General features: G+C 40.2%; 1 protein-coding gene across 3 annotated transcripts in view; it reads left to right on the top strand.

Annotated features, from left to right (window-relative positions):
• DEFB115 (defensin beta 115) overlaps positions 1–20,466 on the top strand; it is a 218,068-nt gene that overhangs the window by 67,791 nt on the left and 129,811 nt on the right. The window lies entirely within an intron of this gene.

Genomic DNA, 20,466 nt, shown 5'->3' with positions numbered 1-20,466 from the left:
AAAGTCTTATAAATGAGGAGGACGTACTTAAGAAGCTCCTCATGAGATAGATGAAATTGTAGTAGGTCATGATGGTAGAAAATGCTCTCCAGATGAACAGAAGAGAAACTTTTGTGGTAACATCTGTTGATGCTGCTTAATTTAAGGCACTGGTCATAAATAACTTTTGTAGAGCTAATATTTACTCATGTGAGATAAAGAAATCAATGAAACATATTACTCCATGAGCAGCTCACCATCTTGTTTCAGGGGGAGGAAGGAGAAAAATATTTAGCTGGATATATTAAAGCTTCAAGAACATACAAAAACCTTCCTTTTAGTAGTTTGGCTTTTGAAAATTCTGGAGAAGTGTACAGGTAACAGTGACTGGACTTTGAAGAATTTTAGAAATTTTTGTTGATGATTTCAGCACTATGAAAGTCAATGTATAACATTTTTCAGCCTAATTCTTAGAGAACTTTAAAAGTAAGGCTCACATAAGAAGCCCTTTTTTTCACTGCAGCACTTTATAAGCCCCTTTCTTTTTTAGTCTTTCATTACAATGTCACCAGGGGTATTTTAAAGGAGGGTCCATTCTGTCACTGTGACAGTGAAGATGGGTCTGGCTCACTGTCTTTAATCTACATGTGTCCTCTACTCTATATGATTCTACTGATAAATTAGATAAGAGAATCCATTTTGGCTTAGTGTCAGATAAATCAGAGAAGTGTCTTCTGAGTTGGGGGTGAGGGATATACTTAATTGAACAGATAAATTAAGCCTTGAATTCTACTCTGACTGGGGGGATCTAATCTTCGCTTTGACTTTTTTTCTTTTATTCTTTTATCCCCTCCATACTCATAGAAGATGTGGGTGTGGTCAGTATTGTTAGATACATGTTTATTTTTTCACTTTTTTTAATGCAAAATTAAGTTGAAATTCTATATTTTTATTATTCGCTCTTTTGGTACAGACAGAATTATTGGTACCTGCTCTTGCATCTGTCTTAGAGTAGTCTCCAAAATCTTATTCATAGACTCTTTCAAATTATTTTATTTTATTTTATTTTATTATAAAGATTTATTTTACATATATTTTTTCCTTTTTATATTATATTCTAGTTTTATTATATAATTCATATATGTAATATTTATTTTTAAAAAACTTTTTAATTGATATATGGTATTTGTACATATTTCTGGGCACATGTGATATTTTGATACATGCATATAATGTGTAATAATCAAGTCAGATTATTTAGGATATCCAGCACCTTGAACATTTATCCTTTCTTTGTGTTGCAAACATTTCAAAACTTCTCTTTTAGCTATTTTGAAATATACAATAAATTGTTGTTAACAATAGCCACTCTGCTGTGCTATCAAACACTAGAACTTACACCTTCTATCTAACTTTGCAATGTTTTATAATGTTATAACCACAACACTCCCATTTGAAAGGAGGAAGAATTGGTTGCACACAGCAGTCACTGGTTCATAGCCATTTGGAAATCATGCTGGGGTAGCAGTACCCTTATAATAAAGCCAGAGCAAGGGCATACAAGAAAAAACATTATAGGCTGATGTCCCTACAACATAGATACAAAAACCTCAAGAAAATACTAGCAAATTGAATTCAACAACACTTTAAATGGATTATTCACCATGATCAAGTGAGATTTATCTACATTAACAGAGTGAAGGGTAAAAACCATATGATCATCTCAACAGATGCAGAAAAAACACTTGACAACATTCAGCATTCTTTTGTGATAAAACTCAACAAATTAGATATAGAAAGAATGATCTCAACACAATAAAGGTCATATATGACAAGCCCAATTTAACATCATACTCAATGGTGAACAGTCAAAAAGCTTTTTCTCTCAGATCAAGAACAAAATAATGCCAACTCTTGCCACTTCTATCAACATAGTACTGGAAATTCTAGCCAGATTAATTAGGCAAGAAAATGGAATAAAAAGCATTCAAATAGGAAGGAAGAAGTGAAATTGTTTCTGTTTGCAGATGACATAATCATATGTATAGAAAATCCTGAAGACTTTGCCAAATAACTATTAGAACTAATAAATGAACTCAGTAAAGTGGCAGGATATAAATTCAACAGACAAAAATCGGCAGCTTTTCTGAATACTAACAAGAACACCTGAGAAGTGAATCAAGTAAATGATCCTTTCACAATAGCTACAAAAATACTTATCAATAAATTTAACAAAGAGGTAAAAGGCCTATACACTAAAATGTATAAAACTTTGATGGAAGAAATTGAAGAAGACACAAATGGAAAGATAAACCATGTTCATGAAAGCAAAAAATTAACATTGTTAAAATATCTGTAGTACCCAAACTGGTCTACAGATTTAATGCAATCCCTATCAAAATTCCAAAGAAATTTTTTACTGAAACAGAAAAAAATTCTAAAATTTGGATTGAACCACAAAAGATTTTGAATAGCCAAAACAATCTTGAGCAAAAAGAACAAAGCTGAAGGCATCACACTACCTGACTTCAAAATATACTGTGAAAGAGCATAAGTGTTGGAAAGGATGTGGAGAAATGGGAACCCTTGCACACTGTTGGTGGAAATAAAAATTAGTATAGCTATTATGGAAAACTGTATGGAAGTTCCTTAAAAAATTAAAATGGAAACTACTATATGATCCAGCAATCCCATTACTGGGTATATGGGTGATGGAAAGGAAATCAGTATGTTGAAAAGATATCTGCACTTTCATGTTAATTTCAGCATTATTCACAATAACCAAGGTATGGAATCAACTTAAGTGCCCATCAATAGGTGAATTAATAAAGAAGATGGTGGTACATAAGCACAATGGAATACTTTCCGGCTTTAAAAAAGAAGTAAATTCTGTCATTTGCAACAACATGGATGAACCTGGAGGACAGTAAGCTAAGTGAAATAAGCCAGGCACAGAAAGACATGATCTCACTTCTATGTAGAGGGTAAAAAAATTGAATTCATAGAAACAAAGAGTAAAATGGTAGTTATCAGAGGCTAGGAGTGGGGAAATCACTTAGGAAAAATAAGCTCAAGAGAGTTCAGGCACAGTGCTCATGCTTATAATCCTAGCACTTTGGGACGCTGAGGCAGGCAGATCACCTGAGGTCAGGAGTTCGGGACCAGCCTGGCCAACATGGCAAAACCCCGCCTTGACTAAAAATACAAAAATTAGCCAGGCGTGGTGGCAGGCGCCTGTAATTCCAGCTACTTGAGAGGCTGAGACAGGAGAATCGCTTGAACCGGGGAGGCAGAGGTTGCAATGAGCCAAGATTGCGCCATTGGACACCAGCCAGAGCGACAAGAGTGAAACTCTATTTTCAAAAAAAGAAAAAGAAAAAAATTTCAAGAGCTCTATTTACATCGTGGTGACTACAGTTAGTGATAATATATATTTGAAAATTCCATTGTGTATATATATCACAATGTAAGAAAAAAATTTATTTTATTTTCTTTGAGGCAAAATCTCACTTGGTAGCCCAGGCTGGAGTACAGTGGCACGATCTCAGCTCACTGCAACCTTGAGCTCCTGGGCTCAAGTAATCTTCCTGCCTCAGTCTCCTGAGTAGCTAGGACTACAGGTGCACCACCACATTTTGCTGATTTTATTTTTTGTAGAGACAAGGTCTATGTTGCTCAGGCTGGTCTTGAACTCCTGGGCTCAAGCAATCCTCCTGCCTCAGCCTCCCAAAGTGTTTGGATTACAGGTGGGAGCCACCACACCCAGGCTTATTTTAAAATTTAGATTCCGGGGATAAATGTACAGATTTGTTACATGGGTGTATTGTGTGATGCTGAGGTTTGGGCTTCTAATGACCCTGTCACCCAAGTAGCAAACATAGTACTGGATAGTTTTTCAACATTTGCTCTTCTCCCTTCCTCATCTCCTTTAAAATCTTCACTGTCTATTGTTCCCATCTTTATGTCTGTGTGTACCTAATATTTAGTTTCACTCTTTTTTTTTTTTTTTTTTGAGACAGAGTCTTGCTCTGTCACCCAGGCTGGAGTGCAGTGGTGCAATCTCGGCTCACTGCAAGCTCCGCCTCCCAGGTTCACGGCATTCTCCTGCCTCAGCCTCTCCGAGTGGCTGGGACTACAGGCGCCCGCCACCACGCCCGGCTAATTTTTTGTATTTTTAGTAGAGACGGGGTTTCACCGTGGTCTCGATCTCCTGACCTCGTGATCCACCCGCCTTGGCCTCCCAAAGTGCTGGGATTACAGGCGTGAGCCACCGCACCTGGCCTAGTTTCACTCTCATCTGTGTGAAGAGACCACCAAACAGGCTTTGTGTGAGCAACAAGGCTGTTTATTTCACCTGGGTGCAGGTGGGCTGAGTCCGAAAAGAGAGTCAGTGAAGGGAGATGGGGTGGGGCCATTTTATAAGATTTGGGTAGGTAAAGGAAAATTACAGTCAAAGGGGGGTTGTTCTCTGGCGGGCAGAAGTGGGGGTCACAAGGTGTTCAGTGGGGGAGCTTTTTGAGCCAGGATGAGCCAGGAAAAGGGATTTCACAAGGTAATGTCATCAGTTAAGGCAAGGACCGGTCATTTTCACTTCTTTTGTGGTGGAATGTCATCAGTTAAGGCAGGAACAGGCCATTTTCACTTCTTTGGTGATTCTTCAGTTACTTCAGGGCGTCTGGGCATATATGTGCAGGTCACAGGGGATGCGATGGTTTAGCTTTGGCTCAGAGGCCTGACATTCCTGCCTTCTTATATTAATAAGAAAAATAACATAAAATAGTATTGAAGTGTTGGGGCAGCGAAAAAAAATTTTTTTGCAGGGGGCTGGCATGGAGAGATAATGGGCGATGTTTCTCAGGGCTGCTTTGAGCAGGACTGGGGTGGTGTGGGAATCTAGAGTGGGAGAGATTAAGCTGAAGGAAGATTTTGTTGTAAGGGGTGATATTGTGGGGTTGTTAGAAGAAACATTTGTCATATAGAATGATTGGTGATGGCCTGGATACGGTTTTGGATGAATTGAGAAACTAAACGGAAGATACAAGGTCTGAATAAAAGAAGGAGAAAAATAGGTATTAAAGGACTAAGAATTGGGAGGACCTAGGACCTCTAATTAGAGAGTGCCCAAGTGGGTTCAGCGTAATTACTTGCTTGGTTGGCAAGTTTTTGGACTCTATCCTTGAGTTTTTTTATGTTGTCATACACCAGGCCAGATTGATTTAGGTAAAAGCAACACTCTTCATTTAAGAATATGCAGAGTCCTCCTTTTTCAGCAGTGAGTATGTCAAGGCCTCGGCGGTTTTGGAAGACAACTGCAGAGTCAAGAGTCAACTTGGGCCTGGAGGACTGATAAAGTTTGTGATATGTCTGTGATGCTAGCAGAGAAGTCATTAGAGAGGCTATGGAAGGTCGTGACAGAGGTTGAAATGCCTGCTATTCTAGTACCAAGTGCAATAGTGGAGGCGGAAAGTCCTAAACCGACAAGCAAGGGAATTAGTGGAATAATTCTTTTTTGTTGTGTCAGTGTCATGAGGGGAACAGGGAGCTCTTCGTTCCCATTTGCAAATTGCATTTTGGGAGTAAGGAAAACTAATGTTCATGTGCCTGTCCAATTAGCAGGTAGACACATATAGGTAGAGGATCCACAGAGGAAGAAGAGACCTTGTGTGAGGCAAAACTGTAGGTGCAAAGTAAAAAGATGAGAAGGAGTGCTGAAAGGGATGTCTTGTACCTAGACTCTTAGGGATCCAGTTAGGGTGGCAGCCGTCAGAGGTTGTAATGGGGACTGATGGAGTAACCATGTAGAGGGGGAGGTTCAATTTTCATGGTATATGAGAAAACGTCGAGTGTCTACGAGCAACCTTTCACTGTTATTTATGGGGCTGGGTATACGTAAACAAGAAGAGGGCCTGGGAGGAGAGTCTGATGAGCAAGGGGAAGGTAGCCAAGGATGGAGTGAAATACAGGGTAAGTGTCTTCCTAATCAAGAATTACTGCTAATGTTTTTAAGTTTGCCAGTATTGATAGAGGGCTTGTCTGTAATATGGAGCTGGAAGTCTCCAATTGTTTCAGTGATGTGTGCAGTTGGGCTTTGGAGATGAAGAGTAAAGGAACATCGAGAAGGTGAAAGGTTACCTAGGGGAATTCCAGTGGGTCTTTGCCGAGAGATACATAAAGGAGCGGCCACAGGAATAGTAGTTTGTGTTGTGAGAGGTCCAAATATGGGGGGAGTAGAGTTGATATAAGGAGAAAGGTTTTTTAAGTAAGTGCGGAGGAGGGCGGCAGCTTGCTGATGTGAGATGTCTTCGGAGGTCTTGCTGGACCTGTCTAGAAAGTAAATGAATTCTTCAGGAGGGTAAAGGTGAGGGCTGTTAAAGGAAGTTCGGAGGTGTAAGGAGATAGGAGATGTTGCCTAGTCTGCATGTAAGGTGGGGACAGCTGTGTAGGTGCTGGAAGAAAGGGAAATGCAAAGCCAGTGGCTGTTCACTAAGGAGGGATTAGAAACAGCTAGGAGAGAATGGGTAAGGTTGATAGTGTGGTGGAGATAGCTGGGGAGAGGTAGAGGGTGGCATAAGAATGGGAATGAGAGAGAATAAGAGTGAGTATAAAAGTAAAGAATAGAACTTCATCAGGGTGAAAGTATTGGAGGTTCCCCTGCCAGCAAAGATCGTCTATCCACTCTAAGAGGGAGTTAAGAGTTGCCAGTCCTGGGCAGGGGCAAATCCCTTAACTGGATGTGTAGGGAAGAGAGGGGGCCTGAATAATCCCTGAAGAGTAGTAGAATAGCAGATGGAACATTGAGAAGTTATTTCCTTGAGGGTAGATTTCCACAATGGAAAGGAAATGAGAGGTTCTAAGAGGCAGGCTGGTGGCTTGTACTATAGCATAGCCTGCCTTTGCTGGTGTGTGGTGATTAGGCCTGGTGGAACTGCCATCAATAAACTAAATGTGATCAGGGTGGGTAACAGGGAAGAAGGAAATAATGGGGGAAATGGGGTGAATGTCAGGTGGATCAGAGAGATACAGTCATGAGGGTCAGGTGTGGTATCCGGAATAATGTGGGAGGCCGGATTGAAGTCCGAGCCAGGAACAACGGTAATTGTGGGAGACTCAACAAAGAGTGAGTACAGCTGAAGGAGCCAGGGAGCAGAAAGTATATGCATCAGGTATGAGGAAGAAAATAGATTTTGGAAGTTATGAGAACTGTAGAGAGTGAGTTGAGCACAGTTTGTGATTTTGAGGGCCTCTAAAAGTATTAAGACAGTGGCAGCCGCTGCACGCAGACATGAGGGCTAGGCTAAAAGAGTAAGGTCAAGTTGTTGGGACAGAAAGGCTACAGGGCGCGGTCCTGGCTCTTGTGTAAGAATTCTGACTGCACTAACCATGCCTAGGAAGGAAAGGAGTTGTTGTTTTGTAGAAGGGATTGGGGTTTGGGAGATTAGTCGGACACGATCAGCAGGGAGAGCATGTGTGTTTTCATGAGAATTATGCCGAGATACGTAACAGATGAGGAAGAAATTTGGACTTGACTGAAGTAATGGGAGCTGTCTGTGAAGCCTTGCGGCAGTACAGCCCAGGTAATTTGCTGAGCCAAATGGGTGTCAGGGTCAGTCCAAGTGAAAGCGAAGAGAGGCTGGGATGTAGGGTGCAAAGGAGTAGTAAAGAAAGCATGTTTGAGATCCAGAACAGAATAATGGGTTGTGGAGGGAGGTATTGCGGATAGGAGAGTGTATGGGTTTGGCACCATGGGGTGGATAGACAAAATAATTTGGTTGATAAGGCACAGATCCTGAACTAACCTGTAAGCCTTGTCTGGTTTTAGGACAGGTAAAATGGGGGAATTGTAAGGAGAGTTTATAGGCTTTAAAAGGCCATGCTGTAACAGGCAAATGATAACAGGCTTTAATCTTTTTACAGCGTGCTGTGGGATGGGATATTGGCAGTGAGGGCGTAAGGGTGATTACGTTTTAATGGGATGGTAAGGGGTGCATGATCAGTCACCAAGGAGCGAGTAGAGGTATCTTATACTTGTGGGTTAAGGTGAGGGGATACAAGAGGAGGTTGCGAAGGAGGCTTTGAACTGGGGGAAAGGGTGGCAATGAGGTGTGGCTGTAGTCCAGGAACAGTCAGGGAAGCAGATAATTTAGTTAAAATATCTTGGCCTAATAAGGGAACTGGGCAGGTGGGGATAACTAAAAAAGAGTGCACAAAAGAATGTTGTCTAAATTGGCACCAGAGTTGGGGAGTTTTAAGAGGTTTAGCAGCCTGGCCGTCAATACCTACAACAGTTATGGAGGCAAGGGAAACAGGCCCTTGAAAAGAAGGTAATGTGGAGTGGGTAGCCTCTGTATTGACTAAGAAGGGGATGGACTTTGGGGGAGGAGGTTCTGGAGGAACCCCTGGCAGCTGCGGTTCAGGTGTTTGGAGTTCTCGTGTGCTGGAGATGTGGCTGGGGTTTGTCTCACAGTGGAGGCAAGGAATTGCAACTGAGAAATACATTGCTACTCGGCTGCCTCTACTCTATTATTGTATACCTTGAAGGTGAGGTTAATTAAGTCCTGTTGTGGGGTTTGAGGGCCGGAATTTAATTTTTGGAGTTTTATTTAATGTCAGGGGCAGATTGGGTAATAAAATGTATATTGAGAATAAGACAGCCTTTTGACCTTTTAGGGTCTAGGGCTGTAAAGCATCTCAGGGTTGCTGCCGAATGAGCCATGAACTGGGCTGGGTTTTTCATATTTGATGAAAAAGAGCCTAAACGCTAACTGATTTTGGGAGAGGTCGGATAGAGAAAAAGGAGCATTAACCTTGACTATGCCTTTAGCTCCAACCACCTTTTTAAGAGGAAATTGCTGGGCAAGTGGGGTAGGGCTAGCAGGTGTGAGGAGGGGAGGTGATAAAAGGATTATAGGGTGGAGGAGCAGAGGCTGAGGAAGAATTGGGACCTGGCTCGGCCTGATGAGGAGCAGCCTGGGGAGGAGGTAAGAGGTCAGAGGGGTCTGTAGAAAACGAAGATTAGAAAGACTCAGCGACGCTTGGGATTGGGACTTAGAGAACAGGTGGGAGGGAAAGAAGGAGGATGTGGGACGAGACACATTGGGAACAGAGACTAGGGAGGGAACAATGTGTAAAAGAATGTCTGGATGTCAGACACCTCAGACCGTTTGCCTATTTTATGAAAAGAATTATCTAGATCTTGTAGGATGGAAAAATCGAAAGTGTTGTTTTCTGGCTATTTGGAACCACTGTCGAGTTTGTATTGAGGTCAAGCGGCATTGTAGAAGAAAATAAGGCATTTAGGTTTAGGTCAGGTGTGAGTTGAAGAGGTTTTAAGTTCTTGAGAACACAGGCTAAGGGAGAAGAAGGAGGAATGGAGGGTGGAAGGCTGCCCATAGTGAAGGAGGCAAGCCCCGAGAAAAGAGAGAGTAGAGACATGGAGAGAAGGAGTGGGGGGTGCTTAACCCCCAGAAAAGCGGTGCTTGCCACTAAGGGTGAAGGACCAAGGCAGGCGTCCCCGCATGGTCAGACACCTCTGAAATGTGGGTGAATAATCAGAGAGGCATCCCTGCAATGATTAAACACCAAGGGAAGTCTGCCTTCCCGAGTCCATGACCCGCGCCAGAGTTTTGGATTCACAGATAAAATGCATCTCCTGTCCCTACGAGAAAAGGTAAGGAACTGAAATTAAGAGAAGGGAGAGATTGAAGTGTGGCACCAAGATTGAAAGGAGAAAGAGGTTGAGGGATAGTGAGAGAGGTTGGAGGAGAGAGTAAAAAGAGGCCGCTTACCTGATTTAAAATTGGTGTGATATTCCTTGGGCTGGTCAGTCTGAGGACCTGAGGTTGTAGGTGGATCTTTCTTATGGAGCAAGGAGCAGGAGGACAGGGGATTGATCTCCCAAGGGAGGTCCCCTGATCCGAGTCACGGCACCAAAATTTCACTCGCGTCCGTGTGAAGAGACCACCAAACAGGCTTTGTGTGAGCAACGAGGCTGTTTATTTCACCTGGGTGCAGGCAGGCTGAGTCCGAAAAGAGTCAGCGAAGGGAGACAGGGGTGGGGCCGCTTTATAAGATTTGGGTAGGTAAAGGAAAATTACAGTCAAAGGGGTTTTGTTCTCTGGCGGGAAAGAGTGGGGGTCACAAGGTGCTCAGTGGGGGAGTTTTTGAGCCAAGATGAGCCAGGAAAAGGGATTTCACAAGGTAATGTCATCAGTTAAGGCAAGGACTGGCCATTTTCACTTCTTTTGTGGTGGAATGCCATCAGTTAAGGCGGGAACAGGCCATTTTCACTTCTTTGGTGATTCTTCAGTTACTTCAGGCCATCTAGGCATATACGTGCAGGTCACAAGGGATGTGATGGTTTAGCTTAGGCTCAGAGGCCTGATATTTAGCTTCCGCTTACAAGTGAGAACAGGTGGTATATACCACAATTCATTTATCCATTCATCTGTTGAACCCTTAGGTTGTATCCAATATGAAATATTATTCAGTCTTAAAACAGAAAGAAATCCTGTCGTTTGTGCAACATGCATGAACCTGGAGGACATTATACTAAGTAAAATAAGCCAGGCACAGGAATAAAAATACTGCATATCACTTATATGTAGAATCTTGAAAAGTCAAATTCATAGAAGCAGAGAGAATAGTGACTATCAGAGGCAACGGCGGCAGAATCAAAAGATGTTGGTCAAAGAGTACGTTTCAGTACTGTAGGATGATTAAGTTTTTGACATCTAATGCACAGCATGGGGACCTTAGTTGATAATACTGTGGCCGGAAGCAGTGGTTCACCCCTGTAATCCCAGCACTTTGGGAGACTGAGGCACGCAGATCACTTGAGGTCAGGAGTTCGAGACCAGCCTGTCCAACATGGTGAAACCCGTCTCTACTGAAAATATAAAAATCAGCCAGGCATGGTGGCACATGCCTGTAATCCCAGCACTTTGGGAGGCCGAGGCAGGCGGATCACTTCAGGTCAGGAGTTCAAGACCAGCCTGGCCAACATGGCAAAACCCCGTCTCTATGAAAAATACAAAAATTAGCCAGGTGTGGTGGAGGGTGCCTGTAGTCCCAGCTACTTGGGAGGTTGAGGCAGGAGAATTGTTTGAACCCAGGAGGTGGAGATTTCAGTGAGCTGAGATACTGCCACTGCACTCCAGCCTGGGCCACAGAGCGAGACTCTATCTCAAAATAAATAAATAAATGAATAAAGAAAGAAAGAAAGAAAGGCTGGGCGTGGTGGCTCACGCCTGTAATCCCAGCACTTTGGGAGGCCGAGGCAGGTGGATCGCGAGGTCAGGAGATCGAGACCATCCTGGCTAACACAGTGAAACCTCGTCTCTACTAAAAATACAAAAAAATTAGCCAGGCGTGGTGGTGGGCACCTGTAATCCCAGATGCTCAGGAGGCTGAGGCAGGAGAATGGCATGAACCTGGGAGGCAGAGCTTGCAGTGAGCCCAGATCGCGCCACTGCACTCCAGCCTGGGGGACAGAGCGAGACTGTCTCAAAAAAATAAATAAATAAAAATAAATAAAAAAGAGAGATAATACTGTACTCTGTAGTTGAAAGTTGCTGTCAGAGTAGATCTTAAGCATTCTCATCACATACACAATGGTAACTACGTGAAGAGATTGATATGTTAATTAGCCTGAGGATTCATTTCAAGATGCATATGTATATCAAAACATCACATTGTATAGCTTAAATATGCATATGTGTATCAAAACATCACATTGTATAGCTTAAAAATATGTAATTTTAAATAGGCATTAAAAGAGAGAATATGGTTACCTGGGTGACAAAAGAATGTGAACACCAAACCCCCATGACATGCAATTTACCTATATAACAAACTTGCACATGTATTCCTAAAACTAAAACTAAAATAAAAGCTAAAATATAATAAATACATCAGGAAAATAAATTTCTCCCTTAGCAAAACAAACAAACAAAAAGTTAGTACGCAAATTACAGTCTAACTCTAAAGGAAACTGCCCCTGGTCTAAGTAGTTAGATTCAATGAATAAAAGATTGGCTGAGTATTAGTTTGGCAGCAGAAAAATTAATCTTGCTGTCATTCCATGAGCAAAAATACAGTGGTATGCATCAGAGATATCATCCTGCAAGATTACTTTGTTCCTATACTGTGAAATATGACACACTAGTATGTGATAAAGTAGTGTAGGATAGAAGTTAAGCAATGACTAATTTCAGCTAATGCTTATTTATTACTAGGTAAGTGCAACTTTTAATAATGATGTGAGAATTGAGAAGGATGTTAAAATACAGGAGAAGAAAGCAAATGAAATTTGAACAATAGGAAGTCTTGTGCACTACACAAATTCAAATAATAAAAAGAGTCATAAAAAGAGAGAATACGGCACAAATGAAATTGTGCTATTTCCAAGCCTATGCCTCAAAAGGCCTTGTGTGCCTTTGCCTTCTTCACTGGAACCCTGCCTGTCAGGTGAACAAGCCCAGTCTAGTCTGCAGGAAGGACAAGAGAGACATTTTGGAGAAGAGTTGTCCCAGCAGAGGCTAGCTTATATCAGTCTATAGCCATCTGACCCCCAAATATATGAAAACCAGCTGAGATCAGTGTAGCCTCCACTATTTTATTTCTTTTTGTGAAGTGCATGAAAGTTGTAAAGCTCAACTGAGCTGCTGAGTGTTTGAAAAGGACAGGATGGGACAAGAGATTCAGTATAGGATAAAGACTATATTCTTTTTAAAGTATATTTCCACAGCATGAGAATACTGACTATCATAAATGCATTTCACAATAGATATGTCATTTAAAAAGAAATATGGTGGTCTTTGGAGCAGAGATCATGTGAAAGCCTTAGTGATTTAGGATAAATACAGAGAAAATATCAGCTGTTCCTAAAAGTTGACATTTAAAATAATTTTGAAATATGTTTAGACTTACCTACATGCAGAGAAATCCCATATACCTTTTCCCTCCAATGGTAACATCTTGTTTAACTATAATCAGGAAATTGACATTGATACACTCCATTGGCCTTAATCAGATGTCATCAATTTTACATGTATGTGGTCATTTGTGTGTGTGCATGCATGTATGTATTTAGTTTTATGCAATTTTATGACATGCTTTGATTTTTGTGACCACCATTAGAGTCAAGACACAAAACAGTTTATCACGTAGACCCCTTGTGCTACCCTTTTACAGTGAGAGCCTTCTCCCTCCTTCCCTAACCCCTGGTAAACAGGAATCTGTTCTCTATCTCTATAATTTTGTCATTTCAAGAATGCCATATAAATGGAATCACAGATATGTAATCTTTTTAAATTGGCTTTTTTACTCTTAGTGTTCCTTGGAGATCCATCCAACTTGTAGGAATACTTTGTTTCTTTTTATTGCTGAGTAATATTCCATGCTATGGATGTATTATAAATGTGATTTTTTAAAAGCCACGCAGTGAAGGACATTCAGATTGTATTCTATTTCTGGCAATTATGAATAAAGTTGTTGTGAATGTCTGTGTATAGGTTTTCTTTCTTTTTTAAAATCATGGTAAGAACGCTTAACATGAGACATGGTATTTTCAATACCACTGTTTGGGTACTGAAACTAGGCAGTACCACTGAAATCGGGCAGGGCTGCAGGTTGGGTCCTGAGGTTAGATAGGTTTTGTTCAGGGCAGTTGGGACCAGCTGCTATGCTTTGTTGAAATCATGGTTGAGGTTTGCCCCCTTGCCTAGGCAGAGACTTGGGGTGGGCTTTGAGGCTAAGGTGAGCCACCATTTATACTTCTGGGTGTGACTAGTCCAGCCTCTGGGCTTTGCTGAAAGGTGCTGTGGTGGGCATCTCCCTCCTTGAGTGGGCTTTGAGTCTGAGCTACTGTTTAAATGCCCTGGGGCACAAGTCTCGATTGTTTCTTTTGTTTGAAATGCTTTGTTGCAGGTATCTCCATTTCTGCATGGGGCCTTGGGGAGGGATTTGAGGCTGGCTGCGGAGGCTGGCCATCTAGGGACTCAAGCCAGATGGAAATTTCCACTGTGCTTCTGGGAGTGACCAGCTTGGCTTTGCAGGTGGGTTATGCTGTTGGCTGGTACCTCTGCTGGCAGTGACACAGAGCTACCATCAGTATCTTCATACTGGTCACTGTGAGCAATGCCCCCTTTTCTTTTTTTCTATCTGAACCCAGGTGGTCTAGCCACACTGTTATCCCCTGCTTTTCCTGTGAAGTGAGACTGAAGTGGGCTTTCTGAGAATATTCCAGGAATGGCTAAGGAAGCTGAATATTCATCTTTAGTTTTCTTTTCCCACTGGAGAAACCGTGGGCCTAGGGCAATCCTGTCTGCATAGTGCTGTGCCAACTTGGGCGAGGGAGTGGAGGAGGGGTGGCATGGTCAAAGTGAGACCTTTTCTCTTCCACCTTCTAATGTGGTTTTTATTCAGTTCTGTGGTCAACATGGGTGTCTTTGGCTTATTTGCAAGTTTTGGGATTTTTACCAAAGTGCCCTTGTCATGGATATCTGCCAGTTGAATTTTCTGTTGAGAGGAGGGACTCCTGGAACCTCCTATTCTGCCATCTTGCTAATGTCAGTCTAAAAATCTCCAATTGTAGGTGAAGATTTCTCTATTTCTCTTTTTTAGTTCTACAAGCTTTTATTATGAAGTTCTATTGTTAGTTGCATGCACATTTAGTATTGTTATATTTTCATGGTGAATTGACTTCTTTCTGTGCCTCTTTATCTCTGGTAGTATTTCTTGTTTTGAAATCTATTTGTTCAATATTAATATAGCCACTCCAGCTTTTTAAGATATTAAGTCTTATAGCTTATCTTTGTCTTTATATTAAATATATCTGATAAGGGATTAATATACAAAATATATAAAGAACTCATACAGCTCAATAGCAGTAAAAAAAAAACCCAATTAAAAAAATGGACAAAGACTTGAAAAGACATTTCTCCAAAGAAGACAAAACAATGGCCAAGAAGTATGTGAAAAGGTGCTCAAAATCACTAATCATTAGGGAAATGTAAATCAAAACCTCACTGAGATATCACCTCATGCCTGTTAGTATAACTATTACCAAAAAAACAAGATATAACAATTGTTAATGAGGGTGTGGAGAAAAGGGAACCTTTGTACATTCTTGGTGGGAATGTAGACAGATGTAGCCATTGTGGAATCAGTATGAAGTCTTCTAAAGGAATTAGAAACAGAACTACCAGGCTGAGTGAGGTGGTTCATGCTTGTAATCCCAGTAATTTGGGAAGTCAAGGCAGGAGGATTGCTTGAGGTCAGGACTTTGAGCCCAGCCTGGGCTACACAGCAAGACCCTGTACCTAAAAAACATTGACTAAGCATGGTGTGTGTCTGTAGTCCCAGCTACTCAGGAGACTGAGGCAGGATTCCTTGAGCCTAGGAGTTTGAGGTTTACAGTGAGCTATGATTGCACCACTGCATTCCAGCCTGGGCTACAGAGCAACACTGTGACACCTGTCTTTAAAAAAAAAAAAAAAGAAATGAAATCACCACTTAACTTCATAGAGATACCTGTACTTTCATATTTATTGCAGCATTATTCACAATAGTCAAAATTTTGAAACAAGTGAACTGTCTGTTGATGAATGGATAAACTGACACACACACACAATGGAATATTATTTACTCTTAGAAAAGGAGATCCTGCCATTTGCCAAGGCATGAATGAACATGAAGAACATTATGCTAAATGAAATAAACTGACACAGAAAGAAAAATACTGCACTATTTCACTTATACATGGAATCTTAAAAGAAAAAAAAAAGGAAAGTTGAATACAAGTAGACAGAGAATAATGTGGTCGTTACCAGGGGTGTGGTTGGAGGGGAAGGAAATGGAGAGATGTAGGTCAAAGGATAAAAAATTGCAGATATGTAAGATTAGAAAAGTCTAGAGGTCTAATGTACAACGTGAGGTCTATGATAATATTATATTTTATTTGGAATTTTTGTTAAAAAAGTAGATTTTAGGTGCTCTTGCCACACACACAAAGGGAAACTATGTGAGATGATGAATGTGTTAATTTGCCTGACTATAGTAACCATTTCACAACATATATCAAAACATCATGTTGTACACCATAAATATATGCAATAAAAAATAAAGTGAGAGTTTTTTGGGGGGTCAGTATAGAGTCAGGTCTTTTAAAATCCAATCTTACAATCTCCTTCTTTTAATTGGTGTATTTAGATCAGTGGTCCCCAGCCTTTTTGGCACCAGGGACCGGTTTAATGCAGTCAATTTTTCCATAAACTGGCAGGGATGGGAAGATGGTTTTGGGATGAAACTGTTCCACTTTGGATCATCAGGCGTTAGATTCTCATAAGGAGCATGCAACCTAGATGCTTTGCATGTGCAGTTCACAATAAGGTTCAAACTCCTATGAGAATCTAATGCCGCAGCTGATCTGACAGGAGGCAGAGCTCAGGTGGTAATGCTCACTCCCACTGCCGCTCACCTCCCGCTGTGTGGCCCATTTCCTAACAGGCCACAAACCTGTACCAGTCCATGGCCTGGGAGGTGGGGACCCCTGATTTAGATCATTTATATTAAATATAATTATTGGTGTGTTATATTAAAACCTAATATCTTTACTAGCATTTTTAGATGCTTCATTACTTGGGCAGAGAACTTTCATATGGGACAAAGTTTGTGGTGTTTGTCCCAGATCTTTGAAAGATGAAGGAAATTGTCTAGAAAGTTCCAGAACTAATAAGTGCATTTTTAATTTGATGGTCTCCGAATGGGGCATTGGATACCACTAATATCAGAGTTTAGAATAAGAGTGAGTCCACCTGTCATAAACATATAAAAATTGACAAAGTGCTAATCATTAGGGATGGGATACATATTATTTATTCTAATAAAGACGATATGTAAGCAAACACCTCCAACATCTAATTATAGGGAAAAAAAGCTAAAGAGAAGTTTAGATTCAGAGAGTGATTAGAGAAGACAAGGAATAATGGAATAGAAATATTCCTCAGAAGACTACTACCAATTGGGTATCAGTGGTTATATAAATTATGAATTCGAGAATTTAAGAATTACAGAATTTTGTTGTTAAACGGATACATGGGCCCTAATGGGGTTCTGACAAAGTTTAAACTGGTCTGTAACAAAATGAAAAAAATTAGAATGGTAGAACGAAATTTTAAGAGACATGAATGCATTTAGTTAAAAGTCTGTTTTCTTCTAATATGTCATACATACATATTTTTAGGTGGTGAAATTTCTTTCACTTTTGAAATGATGGTGAGAGTTAAGAAATTGATGATAAATTGTGGTAATAATTGGTAAACTTCTGTAAACCAAAAATATCTTTAAAAATTACTGATGCAGGAAGTTCAGGACTGGAAGAATCATAACAGAGGACAATATAAATGAAAAATAAATGTCAGTTTAAAGCCATAAAAAAACCTTTTTTTTTTTTTTGAGACGGAGTCTTGCTGTCGCCCAGGCTGGAGTGCAGTGGCGTGATCTCGGCTCACTGCAAGCTCCACCTCCCGGGTTCACGCCATTCTCCTGCCTCAGCCTCCCGAGTAGCTGGGACTACAGGCGCCCGCCACCGCGCCCAGCTAATTTTTTGTATTTTTAGTAGAGACGGGGTTTCACTGTGGTCTCCATCTCCTGACCTCGTGATCCACCCGCCTCGGCCTCCCAAAGTGCTGGGATTACAGGCATGAGCCACCGCGCCCGGCCTTAAAGCCATAAAAAAACCTTTGACAAGATAGATCATATTTGAAAACAAACTGTATGAAGAACAAGTGTGTACAAGTTTTTGCATATGATGTTTTCTGTTTGCTTTCAAGTTTTGTTTACATTTTGGTTTACATATCACCAAAGTAATGTTACTGTATATGTGATTATAATTAGTTGAGAAAATTGCATGATTAACTTTGTATCCATAGTCTTTATATAATCTATATGTTATTTATATGCTCATGGTTTATAATATAACAATGAACATACTCTATACTGAAAATTTGTGAGATGGTGCTCAGGCTGTGTATAGAGAGAAACTTATAACTTTAAATGCTCATATTTGAAAAGAAGGAAGGCTTTTCTTTTATAAAGATAAACATGCACCTAACAAAGTTATAAAAAACAAAAGCATACCGAAAATAAAAAATAGAAATATGACGCTAAATTGTGCAATTAAAACAGGTGAATTTTATGGTATGTAAAAGTTTTTGAAAAACAAGAAGAAAAGAACATTAGTGAAGATATCTTTGTGTGTGTGTGTATGTGTGTGTGCGTGTGTGTGTGTGTGTGTGTGTGTTCTAATACAAATTTATTTCCAAAAGCAGGCTATGGGCCAGATTTGGCCTGACAGCAGTAGTTTGTTCACCCTGGTCTATGTTATTCCCGATTTAAAAAATATATATAAAACAAAATAAAAAACAAACCTCAGCTCTCATAGAGTAACTTCCCAAAAGGTTATTTCTGGCAGTGCTAGATGTCTATTTTAGGTCAAAAGAATGACCCCGCTTTCATGGTCACTCAGGGCTTCAGGCTGACAGAGGCTCTATGGCAACAGTGCTTCCACAATCACCTTGACAGAGAGATGAGAGACGGTTAAACTGCACACTGGCTCTTTTTTTTTTTTTTTTTTTTTTTTTTTTTTGAGAAAGAGTCTCGCTCTGTCACCTAGGCTAGAGGGCAGAGGCATGATCTCGGCTCATTGCAACCTCCGCCTTCCGGATTCAAGTGATTCTCCTTCCTCAGCCTCCCAAATACCTGGGATTACAGGCACCCGCCACCATGCCTGGCTAATTTTTGTGTTTTTATTAGAGACAGGGTTTCACCACCATGGCCAGGCTGGTCTCAAACTCCTGACCTCAGGTGATCTGCCCGCCTCGGCATCCCAAAGTGCTGAATTACAGGTGTGAGCCACTGCACATGGACACACTGGCTCTTAAGTTTCCACTTGAAAGTAAACCTGTCACTTTCAATCACTTTTAATTGGGCAATGCAAGTCACAGTCTAAGAAATGGAAACTAAACTAAAATTAATTAAGAAAATTTGTTTTCTGTAAAGATAAATCAAATTAATAAGTGAATGTGAGACTTATCAAGAAAAAAGAGAAAACACAAGATAATAGATGTCAGAAATGAAAAAGAAGATGTCATTACATATCTTACAGGCATTAATAAGATAAACAGAAGATATTACAAAGAATTTTAGGATAGCAAGTATAAAAATCTTAGAAAATGGGAAAAGTATACATGCCAAATACAACAGTTGACTAGAAGGCATAGAAAACTGAACTGCCTTTTAACCTGCAATAAACTTAATCTATAACAATACTTCCTGTAAAGAGTTCCATTCCAGTTGACTTTAACATTAGATTCTACCAAACATTCAGTGAAGAAATGAGAAGCTCTTTTGTAAATAAGAAGAAAAGGAATGTGCCAAATTGATTTTGTGGTTAGTTTTCCAAAATTTAAATACATTTTCAGTTTTAGAATAGTTTTAGATTTATAGAAATGTTGCAAAGATAATACAGAGAGCTCCTAAATATTCACCCAGTTTCTGCTATTGTTAACATCTTATATTACCACAGTGCATCCATCACAGCTAAATACATTGCTACTAAATGACTCTACACTTATTATTATTACTATTATCACCACTAGTTTTTCCTTAATGTTCTTTTCCTGTTCCAAGAGTCCATCCAGGATACCACATTACCTTTAGTTGTCCTGTCTCTTTAGCCTTCTCTGGTCTTTGACTGTGGCTCAGAATTTCTTCCTTTTTGATAAATTTGACAGTTTTGAGAAATACTGGTCAAATATTGTTTAGAATGCCACTGAGTTTGAGTTTTTCTGATGTTTTTCATTGTTTATCTTGGGTTGCAGGGTTTTGGGAGGAAGAAAACAGAAGTGAAGTGCCATTCTCATCAGATCATATCACAGGTTCATGTTATCAATATGATTTCTCCATAAAATCTGAAACATGACCTTATCAGGTTTATCCATGTGAAATTATTTTTTAACTCCTTTCCACATACTTCTCTTTGGAAACAAGTTGCTAAACACAGCCCATGCTCAAGGGAGAGGGAGGTCAAGCTCTATCTTCTTCAGCAGGGAATATCTGTATGAATTGTTGGGAATTATTCTATATGGCACATCTGTTCTCACCAATTTGCCAATTTATTCAATTATTTATTCATATCATCATGGACTCATAGATATATTTATTATATGTTGTATTATAATCCAATGCTATCTTATTTATTTTATTGCTCAAATTGTGGCAGCTTTGGTCATTTGAAGCTCTTTTAGACTGACTCCTGTGTCTCTTTAATATGACCCTATCCTTTGATTTTTAAGCAATTGCTTACTTTCTGGCACCACAAGATATTCTAGGCTTGTTTTACATACTCCCTATCCCAGCCCTAGAACACCAGAAAGAGAGATATTAAGAGAACACATGCCACACATTAGTGATAAATGTTACAGTGGA

The sequence above is a fragment of the Symphalangus syndactylus genome, chromosome 24 (genome assembly GCF_028878055.3).
Source record: "Symphalangus syndactylus isolate Jambi chromosome 24, NHGRI_mSymSyn1-v2.1_pri, whole genome shotgun sequence".
Lineage (NCBI taxonomy): Eukaryota > Metazoa > Chordata > Mammalia > Primates > Hylobatidae > Symphalangus > Symphalangus syndactylus.
Note: the sequence above shows the minus strand (reverse complement) of the source record. Positions and strands in the feature narration are given on the sequence as shown.